Raw genomic sequence first — 14007 nt, forward strand, 5'->3', positions numbered from 1 at the left:
TGAGATATCATATTAGATACTTCACCCTCTTTATGTAACCTTTACAGTTGCACTACAAGGTAAATATTATTTCCTTTAAAAAACAAGTGTCTTGAGTCCCTTGGACTGCAAGGAGATCCAACCAGTCCATTCTGAAGGAGATCAGCCCTGGGTTTTCTTTGGAAGGAATGATGCTAAAGCTGAAACTCCAGTACTTTGGCCACCTCATGTGAAGAGTTGACTCATTGGAAAAGACTCTGATGCTGGGAGGGATTGGGGGCAGGAGGAGAAGGGGACGACAGAGGATGAGATGGCTGGATGGCATCACCGACTCGATGGACGTGAGTCTGAGTGAACTCTGGGAGTTGGTGATGGACAGGGAGGCCTGGCGTGCTGCGATTCATGGGGTCGCAAAGAGTTGGACATGACTGAGCGACTGAACTGAACTGAACCGAACTTAAAAAACCAAACGAACCAAAAAACCACTCTGTATGTTCCCCAAAGTCACACATTTCATAGAGAATCCAAATAAGCTTGACACGAAACCCAATGCTTTCTTTAATATCATCTAGCTTATTTACTACAATAAAGCAATCTGTTAAAATGATTGATTCCTACATATACTTGATAACTCTAACAAACATGAAGTAGGAAAAAAGGCAGCTCTTCTTGAAAGAGGCAGCATGACACAGATAGAAAATGAATTGAGAGAAAGATATTAAGTTTAAACCTGTGGTTGAAACTTGAATAAACCATCTACCTTATAATGATTTCATGTGCTAGTCACTTACTCATGTCCAACTCTTTGCAACCCCATAGACTGTAGCCCACCAGGCTCCTCTGTCCATGGGATTCTCCAGGCAAGGATACTGGAATGGGTTGCCAATTTCTTCTCCAGGGGATCTTTCCAAGCCAGGGATTGAACACAGGTCTCCTGCACTTCAGGCAGATTCATTATCATCTGACCCACCAGAGAAGCCCTTAAAAATCAACTTCCAGACATTCCCAGAGGGTGTGGAACTGCTTCCTTGTGCACCCAGAACACATTAATCAATTTGTCCCACATGAATTTGTTCTACCTAAATAATACTTCTGAATTTTCTCTCCTGTCTCCACGAAACTATTGGTTTCTTAAAGAAGTCTTTCCATACATCAACATGAATCTGCCACAGGTATACACCTGTTCCCCATCCTGAACCCCCCTCCCTCCTTCCTCCCCATACCATCCCTCATGCTGATGTATGGCAAAACCAATATAATATTGTAAAGTAATTAGCCTCCAATTAAAATAAATAAATTTATATTAAAAAAAGAAGTCTTTCCTTTTCACATAAATTTTCTCTGGTCTTTCTTTTCAAACTTAATTTTGTTTCTCCTTTTTCCAGCAGCATTTAATATTTTACAATGATAAAAAAATCATTTAGTGATGACATAGACTATTATTTCCAATTAATATATAAATTATATTTTATGGTTATCTTGACTAAAATAACATTAATATTACCATTTTCACATATAATTCTGATTTCATCAGTCAGATGATATCCTCTCCAACATTATTTCTTTACAGTGAAAACATTACAAGGAAAATACTATTCTATATAGTCAAAATAAACTCTTTTGTAATGTGAGGTAATGTCACAAATTTAAAAGTTCTTATGGGAAAACCTATGTGATTTTGGAATTGACAATGCATTTTAGAAACAACATAAAAAGCATGATCCATAAAGGAAAAATAAATAAATATATACTCTGGACTTCATTAAAATTAAAATCTTTGGCTCCACAAGAGACAGTGCGAGGAGAATAAATAGATAAGTCACATACTGGGAGAAAATATTTGTAAAAGACAGAACTGATAAAAGACTGTTTCCAAAATACACAAAGCACTCTTAAAAGTCAACAATAAGAAAACAAACAACTTGATTAAAAAATGGACAAAAATTCTAAACAGACACCTCACTGAAGAAGAAATACATATAGCAAATAGACATATGAAAACATGCCCAACATCAGATATTATTAGAGAAAAGCAAATTAAGGCAAAAATCAGATACCATTACACATCTATTAGAATGACTAAAATCCAGAACACAGATGACACCAAATGCTGAGAAGGAAATGGAGCAACAATGAACTTTCATTCACTGCTGGGAGGAAGGCAAAGAGGTACATGGACAGTTTGGCATTTTTCTACAAAGGTAACCTTAGTTTTAACAAAATAAGTATTTGGTGGTGATGCTAAAAATAGGATTCAATGATACAAGTTTTACACCTTTGGCAAGTGAAATAATCTAATATGAGTAATTGATTGACTAGCATGTTGACTAAGGAGTAACACTAACTTCTTATCAGTGTTAGTTGATCTTTGATTATATATCCACTATTTAACACTTAGAAACTACTCTTCTGTACATAATTTTAGTATACTTTTGAAAATAAAGTATTATAAGGCCATTCTTATATTGAATTGATATAATTATTCATAATAATTATTATTATATAGAATTATTATTAAAAGATTCAGATTTAGAATAGATATCATTACATTGATATTATCTCACCAACCTGTGGATAAACAGCACAGTAGCTACTATTTTTTTCTACCTAAAAACTTCAGTGAAAAAAATACACAGTTATGCTAATAAAGACATATAACATTAATTTCAGCACTGTGCAGAGCACTTAGAAATGTCAACTCTCATTATGGCAGTAAGACTGCAAGTGAATAGTCTTAGTTTTCTGATTAATAGATTTCTAAACCTTAGAAAGACACTACTTTTGGAAGAAAAAAACTATGAGGCTCTGAATGGATAAATTTTAATCATGTTTGTATTCTTATTATACTATTTTTTTTCCTTTATGTTTGCCAAGCTTGTGGCTTTAAAATAAGGCTCTATTACAAATACCTGGTTGCCAGTGAGTATTTGTACCTTTACATAAAATAGCTTAGAGGAGCATGTGGGCTACATCAGGCTCAATTTCCCTCCATATATCATATTTCATCAACTTGAAGTCATTTTTTCATATTTTGATTCTAAATTATTACAGTTGATGGTATTTTAGAATAGCTATGAGCCAGACAGTGATTTTGATATGATTGACATTGACTGTCACGCTATTCTTTCGTCAGAACTGTTCACACTGTAGTCATTTCAGTTAAGCTACGTTCATTATGGGGATGCACAAGTTGAGTTTAATTATAATTTAAAATGTCTTCCCCAATTCCTCTAAAATTGAACATTGTCAGGAAATGCTATTATTTGAAGCTTACAAACAAAAATTTGGGCATAGATTTAACACTGCTGAGAAAGTATTTATTGTCAGAGAAATGGCCAAGAAACTATATTTTCTGTGAAACAAAAATTAAGCTATTTAATAAAAGAAGGAAGGAACACTTAGGTAGCAAAAAGTGCTTGATTCCTGAGATACTTCAAAAGAATTGTTTGTCACCACCTAACTAAACGCATGAGAAACTGTCTATTCCTTCAGAAAGGATGAACAAAACTTGCAAGTATTAAGAGGTTGGTCTGATTAATGCATCACACAGAAATATCCTTAAGACATTGTGTCATGGCTTAATTGGTGATACATTTTTTTCTTTAAAGTTAGATAATAGAGATACTACTATCAAGTTACATTTGGAGAAATTCAGGTTATTTAAAGAACATAAAATAAGCTATAAATTGTTAAAAATAAATAACACTTCCTCTTCTGAAACTACCTAAAAACCACAATATTCTCATATTAGAAAACAAAAATCCAGGAAAAGAAAAAGTAGGTCCAATAGAAGAGACAAGAAGTGATTAGCGTCACAAAGTTATAAGAAAAATCTCTGACCCAGTGACAAGGTGAATAATGACATCATGAAGAAGAAAAACAACATAGGATGTGGGACCACTACCCACAGCTTACTACTTATATCATGCTTATGGTAGCAGTTATACCATGCTTTTGCTTTTGATTGAATTGCATGTCAAGCTGTGAATCTATAAGAGTAAAACATTAATTTACAGAATGACTATTAACATAGATGGAAAAAATGTCATGTCATGATATTTTATCTAAGAGGATAAAAAATAATTTTTAACCTATAGCAGCCTTTATGTATATAAAGCCTATTTGAATAATTTAGAATGATAAACACATATGGTATTTTATATGTGAATTTGTACTTCAATATAAGTATTTTATATATATATACATTCATTCATACATATGTGTGTTATAACAATTATTTCATAGGTATGTGTGTATATATATATATATACACACATACATATATAGCTATGTCATATCATTAAATGTCATGTCTTTGAAAATTTGCCCTGTGGATTATTTTTTAGGAAGAATGTCAGTTTTTATACTTTCAAGGCCCACATGCAACTTTTTATGTTGATTTATTTATATGTTCTTTTTAATAGTCTGGGATACCCATTTTATTTACTAATTATTGAATCAATTAAAAAATCATCTACCAAGCAATTGTCCCATGTGAAAATATAACAGAGGCTGAGTCTGTTTCTATAACAAAGGAAACAGGTGTGTGAAAAGAGAAAAGCTGCAAGTAAAGAGAAAGAATAAATGAATGCTTACTAGGCAATCTGGGGAAAACAGCTGAATGAAGTAAAGACAGTGTCTCTGGCAAATAGAGAATTTTTTACGACAGGCTTTTTCTACCCTCTGGCACAATTACAACAGCTGTACGATATAGCCTCTATCAGTCATAATCTAGAACAGCGCCTCTTTCTATTAACGAAGCAATAGAGGAGCAAAATTACTTAGACCAGTCCATATGAGACACTCTGTTTGCTGCAATGCATTCTGATGGCTTAATTAGGTGAAGCGTGTGACACATGGGGTTTTTCAAGCCAGGTTCATCACAAAGGCCATATCATCAAAGCAGAATGGTCCTGGGCTCTACAGCTAGATTACAAAGATGAGCTTCTTCATCAAGTGGCCTATAGCTAATGAGGTCTATTAGTCTGCTTCCATCTACTTAAACAATTACAGGAAGCCTTATACTAGTAGACCAAGGCTAATGCAGAGCATGGAACTGAGTACAGCTGGCAAATTCTCTCAAGATCTCATCTTTGGTTGAGTGACATTTTCTTGAAAATAAGGAATGCATTTTACTTTTTAAAGTATTTCTTCTCTTTAGACTTGACCCTTCTATTTCCTATAGAAATAAGATTTCCAATCCTATTTAGCACCCACAGACACACATATATAAACAACAAGTAAACAAAGGTCACATCATGAAGCCAAATGACACTCAGTCAAGGAATATTTTAAATGTGCTTGTGTCAGTGAAGTGAGGAAAAAACCTGAGAAACACAATTACACTAAGAGAATAAATCATATATACTAGACATCTTAACAATGATTTATTCCATAGTTTGACTGTAATATTGATCTTATGAACATTAACTTTAACTTGTTTAATTGTCCAAAAATGTTTGAATGGCATTAATATCTATACAAAAAATAATGGTAAATAATGTACATATATGCATATATACATGAGTGTATATATGAATGGTGACTTTAAATAATATTATAAAGTCATTCAATGAAAGTCCAGCAAAAAACATAAAGCAAATATTGGTTCTAAAAACCAAATGGAAGTATACCTGAATATCTTTTCTATTTGATCTTATAAAACAACTGTATATTGTAAGTCATCAAACAATAAACACACAAAAATAAAATGACCTCATAGTATGCTCCTGTCTGCCTAATTTAATTAATGTCACCATTGGCCTATCTTCCGACAATGAGTCTTGGAGTCATTCATGATGTCTCTCTCTCCTTCTCCTCACTTTCTATCATCACCCAGTTTTTCTGACTCTACATCCTACACATTTTATTTTCAAACCTGTCCCTTTCCTGTCTTTGTTGTGTGTATAGTGAGGCATCTGCCATAGTTTTAGTAATCTCTTCCTCTTGTTAATTTATTCATCTATAAATAAACATTCCATGAATAATTCCTATGCACTGCTTACATTTTTTTTGTTATGATAATAATTCTACAAACCCCCAACAGTGCTTTCCTCTCTTCTAGCATAATGATAATTTATCATTAAAAAATTAGATGTACAATTTTTTTTTTTTTACTATTTTTTCCTTTACAGAGAAAGATAAAGTAAGACGATACAATGCCCGTTTACATTTACATTGCCTCCTCCAACCTTAAAAAGTACTGTGCAGTGTTAGAAGTCAAATAGGTGTTGGATTAATAAATAAAAATAAAATAAATAATTTGATGATAAATAAATGAAACAATTAGATGGACCACATTTCCACTGAATTACAGTTAAGAAAAGAAAACTTCTTATTTGGCTACTTCCCACCTTAAACTCTCACCTCCCTTTTTTTTTTTTTTTTGCCTCTTCAACGTTATTTTTTTTTTTTTTTAAATTTTAAAATCTTTAATTCTTACATGCATTCCCAAACATGAACCCCCCTCCCACCTCCCTCCCCATAACATCTTTCTGGGTCATCCCCATGCACCAGCCCCAAGCATGCTGCATCCTGCGTCAGACATAGACTGGCGATTCAATTCACATGATAGTATACATGTTAGAATGTCATTGACCAGAGTTTATATTTAAAGCTGCTTAGCTCAGTATATGGAGAAGGCAATGGCACCCCACTCCAGTACTCTTGCCTGGAAAATCCCATGGACAGAGGAGCCTGGTAGGCTGCAGTCCATGGGGTCCGCAAAGAGTCAGACAAGACTGAGCGACTTCACTTTCACTTTTCACTTTCACGCATTGGAGAAGGAAATGGCAACCCACTCCAGTATTCTTGCCTGGCGAATCCCAGGGATGGCGGAGCCTGGTGGGCTGCCGTCTATGGGGTCGCACAGAGTCGGACACGACTTAGCAGTAGCAGCAGCAGCTCAGTGTAAAAGCTTCCTCAGAATTTGAATTTCAAATTACTCTCTGGACTATCTGCAAACATCCCTTAATATACACTTTTCCTTTCTACCAGCCGAACAAGAGTTCTCACAGTCACCGTGACTCTGTCTCCTGGCATGAGCCCCAAATTTTCTTTCCCCACTCAGAGAGAACTCCTAAAACTTAGGTACCTACCCCATAGTAGGAACTTAATTAATGGACTCTTTTTGTTCACCTGCTCCCTGAGGTCTTTCATGAGCTCCTCGAATTGTTCTACAGATAAGCTCCTCCTTATTGGACATGTCTTTTTTCCCCTCAATGGCACTTGTAATTAGCTACTGTCCCACTATAACCATATAGTTCAGACTAGGCTAGTGACATTTGATTTTAGACAATAATGAGATTATCATCAATGGTAGTAAGAGCAACTCCTTATAATAATATCCAAATTGTTTGATCATTAATCTATAATTCAGATAAAAATAACATGGGATAATTCTGACATTCTTCCTGAGGGGTAAACTGACATAAGGAGAGATGAAGTAATTGGACAAAGTAACATAACTAATACATAGCAAAGACATGGTTCATATACAGCCCTTCTGAGCCCAAAGTCACCTTTTCTCTGCTATGAACTTTTGATACTCTTGATGTTTTCTGAGTCGTCCTTCTTCTCTTCTTTCTTTCCCATCTTTCCTCCTTTCCTTTTCTTCTTGCCATCTACCCTTCTCTTTATGAGTGTGTTCTTTTACTATTTTTAAACAAAATTTGAAAAGCAGTATAAAAAAATGTTTTTTTAATTTAATGATTTTCTTCTAGTTTTCTATAATGCTTATAGAAATGTGTAAAATTAACCTTTTATTCTCCTTAATTTGTAGTAACTACTGGTTTTAGATATCATATTCATGCATAAGTCATAAATTCATACTTTGTCTTTTTAGACAAAGTCCTTAATAGAACTAACTTACTCACTAAACACAGTGACATAGTGTCAGCCAACAATTCAGCTGGGGCTCACGAAAATATTTCATTCACTTGAAAATCAAAAGAAGAAAATAAACATTTACAGTCAAAGATTACATTCATGTTGATACCAACACAATTTTAATAAACAATGTTTTATACTCTTTCATGCCAAGAAACTTCACAAAGACAGAAGTACCTATGGCTCCCATTAGTCATAATGCAACTCTGATTCATAGCCTTTTTTTTTCAGAAAGTTTGCATAACTGATACATTATTCTAATTTGGATATAAATTCTCAGCCACTTAATGTCTGAGACAATACTTTATTAAGACTGAGACAAAGTTTAGGAAACCTTTTACCTATTAGGTAAAACTAAGTTAGAACCCTGTAAAGACATTTTTAATTATACAGGTTAATTTTCATGATTGATTTCCTCAGTTACTATTTTCTTGAGCTATTGCCTCAAAATTATATTTTTCAAACTATAAATAATATTATAAGACAAAATAGCAAGAAATGTAAGTAAAAACAATGCAAAAAAAAGCATTAACCTTAAATCTGTTCCCCCAATTCCTTGCAATATATATAAAATAAATATCTTCAAAAATTTTCATCTTTATACAGATAATACAAATATTCAAATATTTTCATCTCTTTATACAGATAATACGAATAGCAGCAGCCTTGGTTGCAAATCAAGGGCATGATTGTAGGTACACAGAGCTTAGCCCAGGTGGTAACTGACACAAAGGGTGAGCCCTAAATGAAACTGTGAAGACGGTAAAATTCATTTCAGTGCACACAGCAGTGTCTTTCTCCTTCACCTCTCCTCCTCTGAAAGCTTTCTTAATGCTTGAAGTTTTCCCCTTCTCTGACAACACAAACTCAATTAATCATGTATTCATTCAATGAACAATTTGTAAGAGTCAAGTGCCAGATGCTAGAATTATTAAGATACAGAAGGCATAAATTATGACCTTAATAACTCATAATCTAATAGGGAGAAAGATACAAAATAAATCATATGATAAATACAATTATCAGAGTTCAATACCATGCATAAACATGACTCAAAGAAGAAAGATTTCAACATAAGAAGATTCAGAGAAAGTTTGAAATGGGAAGACACTAAACCAGGTCTTTAACCATTAGGTGTGGGGAATAAGAGAAGGGGAAAGAGCATTCTATGAAAATTAACTGAATGTGCAAAAATAGAAAAAGTTATAGCAAACTGCCTCACACTAAGTTATGAAACTAGGATAAAAGGCAAAATTTCAGGTCTATGGGATAAGTCCTTAAAATATGAGTTTATAGAACCTGACAAATTAGAAACATTATTTGGCTTTGTAGGGAAACCTTTCTAGAAACCCCAACAAATAATGTTGTTTCCTCTTAAATATAGAAATCCAGTCCTAGTTCTCATCAGGCTTCACAGGTTTGTGTGTCTGTCTCTCCCCCACATTGCCATCTCTCTGTTTTTCTACCTTTATCTCCATTTTAGAACATACAAACACACACAGTCATTCTTACACACAGTCACACGTGCATAGTAAGCAACACCTGACATGGAGCACAGTGCTATAGAATATGTCATTCCAGGATGACAAAAGTGTTCAGAGCATTTGTTTGCTTCCCTGGTAGCTCAGATGGTAAAGCATCTGCCTCCAATGCGGGAGACCCAGGTTCGATCCCTGGGTCAGGAAGATCCCCTGGAGAAGGAAATGGCAACCCGTTCCAGGACTCTTGCCTGGACAATCCCATGGAGGGAAGAACCTGGTGGGCTACAGTCCATGGGGTCGCAAAGAGTTGGATGCAACTGAGCGACTTCACTTCACTTCATACAGATAACAAGTAGTTTTGAACCTGTTTAACTATTATGTCAACTTAAACTTTCTCAAAAGCTATAGTTCTTAAATGTTCTGTGTACTACATTCATAGAGGGTATTTGTAAAACTTCTGGTTCCTTGGGTCAAAACCAGGCTCTCTGCTTCAGTGATTCTATTATGGGCCATTGGCAACTTTAGATTTAATAAACATTCAAAAAAATATATTTCTGAAAATATATTTCTAAAAAAATATGGAAAACAGATTGAGAAACACTTTTCTGGTCATACAGATTTATTGAGTAGCATTTATAATCAAACCATGTTTTTAATAGTAAAAATTCTATCAATGCATAATTGGAAGAGTTAAATAACATTTTAAAGTAATTTTAAGTCTGAATATTTTATTCTAGTAGAAGAGACAAACACCTTTGTAAATTTTTAAAATTAATTGATACATTTCTGAATAGTCAGTGCAACTTAAAAAAAATTGCTAAGAACAAGCAATGCTGTATTCTCCAAATAATATGCATTTTTCTTATCAATTTCCCATGGCTACTGTGCTATAGAAACTAATAACAACTTTTGAAAAAAAAATTGTGGATAAAACCCTTTGTGGAATGCATAAATGAAACATTCTTAGTTAAATAAATTAGTCAGATAAAAAGATTCTATCATATTTTAATGTCAGAAACTTACTTTCTTCTTTTTTTTTGCATTTACAGAAGATTTTTAAAATTTGAAATAATTCCTCAAATCTATTGAAAATCTACTGGGCATTTAACAAATAAAACTAATCACAAAACTTAGGGATGTTTTGGAGTTGTATGTACATACTTCCTATTATATCTAGAATTTTGTGTAAAGAATTATTTCATTAACATTTACAATTTATCCATGGATGATTCAAACCCAGATAACACTTAGCTCCCTGCAATTACCATCCTTAGACTAAAGCATCAAGGAACTGAAGTGGTGGTGGCTGGGGATGGGTGGATGGGTGGGGAGGGTAAGCAGTAAATCATTTCAGACAATTTCACACTCAAGGCTTGTTGACATGAGGCTGGGCAAAGGAAATAACCCTGTCAGCACCTGCATCTTTAATGAAGGACAGCACTGCTGCACATTCAGAGAAGAGAGAGGGAAAAATAAATCACATTTAACTCTAAAGTGGCTGTCAGATTTATTCAAAGAGAAATGCAACCCTGTGTGCCTTCCCATCCCTTTAAAATCTTACAATATATACTTAGAATTCAACATTTTCATCACTGATTTCTCCCAATTTTCAATTCAGCCCACTATTTATGAAATGTATACTTTTAAAACATATCATTTAACAATTGTCTTTCATTGTTTTTCTGACATTCGTTGCAATCAGAGGTAGATATTCAAAATGGAAGATTGGTAACTGTCACAGTTCTCTGTAGCAGAGATTAAATAAACATCTGGCTTAGTCCAGGTAAGTATGCCTCAAGAGATAACCACAGTTGGTTTAAGTGTTTTTTATATGTGAATAAGAGATGAGGAAAATTGAAAAGATGAACATTTAACTGGTTTATTACAGAGCCTTTAATGGGCTCTCTATACACCAAAGGCAACAACTCAAATGGGAGAGGGTCAGTCATTCCTAGGATCCACTTCTTAATTATTCCTTTTCTTTTAAAATGGGTTAAATTTTCACTAATAAGAGTATTTTTTTTTCATTTCAAATGGACATGTAATTTCCAGTCATTTCTGATCTACCAACCACTTCTCAGACAATATTTTAAAATGTAACAGCAGTTTTAAAAATGTGTTATATAGGGGAAAAAATAAAAAGAAAAAAAATGCTGAGCTGGGTAATCCATCAATTCAAGCATTCTTTTAATACTGAATCACACCTAGTAACCACATCATAGGACTTCCCTGGTGGCTCAGTGGTAAAGAATCTGCCTGCCAATGCCAGAGGTGCAGGTTTGATCACTGGATCAGGAAGATTCTCTGGAGAAGGAAATGGTAACCCACTCCTGTGTTCTTGCTTTGGAAATCCCATGGACAGCAGAGCCTGGTAGACTACAGTCCATGGGGTCACAAAGAGTTGAACGCAACTTATCAACTAAACAACAACAAAACCTCATCACAGTGTGACCGAAAACCTCTTTATTAAGGTGACAGTGATATAATCTTCATTATGATAGCTGTCTTTATAGCTTTTTAACTAGGCATCTTGTACCCTGAGGGATCTTATGCTGGTAGACGCTCTACTCACAGCTCACCAAGTTATATTCTAAAGACCATATACTCCTCCTTAGTTTTTTAGAAACATGGTACCTTTTTTTTGTTGTTGTTTTATTTTACTTATCTGACTTTTGAAATTAATTTCTTATGAAGGAGGATATTCTTTCTTAAGGGAAAGATTGGAAGCAAATTGGCTGAATGAGAAACTGTGTTTTGAAAAAGTCACTAGTATTCAATCTTCTGTCTTTGATCTTCTGAGCTATGTTAAACTCAGTTCAGGGCAAGGGCCTCTACTGAACATAATAATAAAGCTAAAACAGCAACAGGAAGAACCAGGGTCTCTCTTCATGTGAGGTCTCACTTCACTCTAATGTAAAGGAGGAGAGATTCTGAGACTGATGACCTCTTTCAGTAGGTTTTCTAATCTCCTTAGCTTGAAACCAATGCTTCTGGATGGAGGCAGTTAAGAAAATCCATTCTGCAGATGTTCCTTTTCAAAGCTAACAGCGTATTTCTTTTGACAGGTAAATCACTTTGAAATCATTCTTGAACTCTCTGGTCCTGAACAGGAAAGACATTTAGGTTTATAAATCCCAGTTTTGGGGGTATCCTTGCTTCTTTTCAAGGCATTTTCTCAAAATAGATCTTGAGTTTCTAATCAGTATAACATATTTTTGCTAACTGCTAGCCAATTGATCATCTAGGTACCTGATCTATAGACTGTATTAAAGAAACTCATGCATTTTAAGCTCTCTTTAATTTTGAAATGTTTGCATGTAAGATAGTAAGTTTTGATAAATTTTGGAATTAAGTGTTCAAGTAGATATGTCTTCTCTGAATTTATATATTTTTTTGACTGAAAAGGTAACTTTATGTTTCACAGATAAATGTCACACCCCTTACTTACCATATACTTTGTACACACAAGCTAGATATGTAGAAGTAATCTACATATTGTGTAGAAGTAATCTACATATCTAGATTAATAAAGATGACTAACACCACACTAGACCATTTTGAGATTTGATTACCTGGTCAAAAACTATATTATGGGCTAAATTTGTTGACCTGGAGCAGTTATTACCTGATAAGCGCAATGGCATCAACACTGTACCTAAAACTATAGTCACAGCTTACAAAACACTTTCATATAATCTTTTTAATCCTGATACTTTGAAATACAACAAACTATTTTATACTTATATTTGCATTTTTAATACACTTAAAAATGTTTAACATTTTTTCATATTGTCATTTTTTGATATTGGATTCATACACTAATTTTAGTCAGTACTCAAAAAAAAATAGTGGCACAATAATAGAATGGACAGGTTAAAATTAAAAACTTTAGTGGTTTAGTAGTAATTTCAGAGTCAACCTATTAGAGTACAAGCAGCTAAATGGATTTTGCTACAACAGACTTTAAATTTGCTATATACTTCCACCCTCTGGAAATACTTTTAACAGATCTAAATACACTTTTTGTTAATAACTCCTTATCTTCGAAATAAAAATATCAATTTTAACCCACCAGGGGAATATTCAAATTCCAAGATTATACATATTTGAAAATCTGTTTTGTATGTGGATATGCATGATAAGTTACAAATAGTTATGAGTATTAAAACAAGGAGAAAAGATAAAATAAAACTCAGGCTTCACATTTTGGTTTAATAAAACACCAAATGTCATTATTTTACGGATAACCTAGCTAAATTATGATGATATATTAAAATATATCCAAGTTAACTATCATTTTCCCATACTTTTAACTATGAGGAACATTGACATTACATTCTGATTAGTGTGTTAATATATTTTTTTATTTTTCTCTACCTTAACATGGAATGTAATCAAGTTCCTATAAAAGAGCTTAAGGAAAGCTTTATACAGAACCATTAATGAAATTATGATATCAAGGAACAAGATTTCTAACATTGTGAGAAACAACAGGAACCACAGCAGCAACACATAGCAAGTTTCATTTTTATTCTGACATTGTTCAGCCTGTGAATTAGCATATCACTACTCCAAAGGAGTTTCAGGTATATTTTCCTTTTTCTGATATTTCTTTCCTATGGTACTAACATGTATAGGGACTTTGCTATTCTTTTTGTGT

The 14007-nt window shown here is 33.7% G+C and overlaps 1 non-coding gene across 1 annotated transcript; it reads left to right on the forward strand.

Moving 5' to 3' along the window:
• The first annotated feature begins 9479 nt into the window (after window positions 1-9479).
• Window positions 9480-9552, forward strand: TRNAW-CCA (transfer RNA tryptophan (anticodon CCA)). Its single transcript has one exon. It is a non-coding gene; the product is annotated as a tRNA-Trp (tRNA).
• Window positions 9553-14007: the final 4455 nt, after the last annotated feature.

This window comes from Ovis canadensis, chromosome 1 (genome assembly GCF_042477335.2).
Source record: "Ovis canadensis isolate MfBH-ARS-UI-01 breed Bighorn chromosome 1, ARS-UI_OviCan_v2, whole genome shotgun sequence".
NCBI classification, from domain to species: Eukaryota; Metazoa; Chordata; class Mammalia; order Artiodactyla; family Bovidae; genus Ovis; species Ovis canadensis.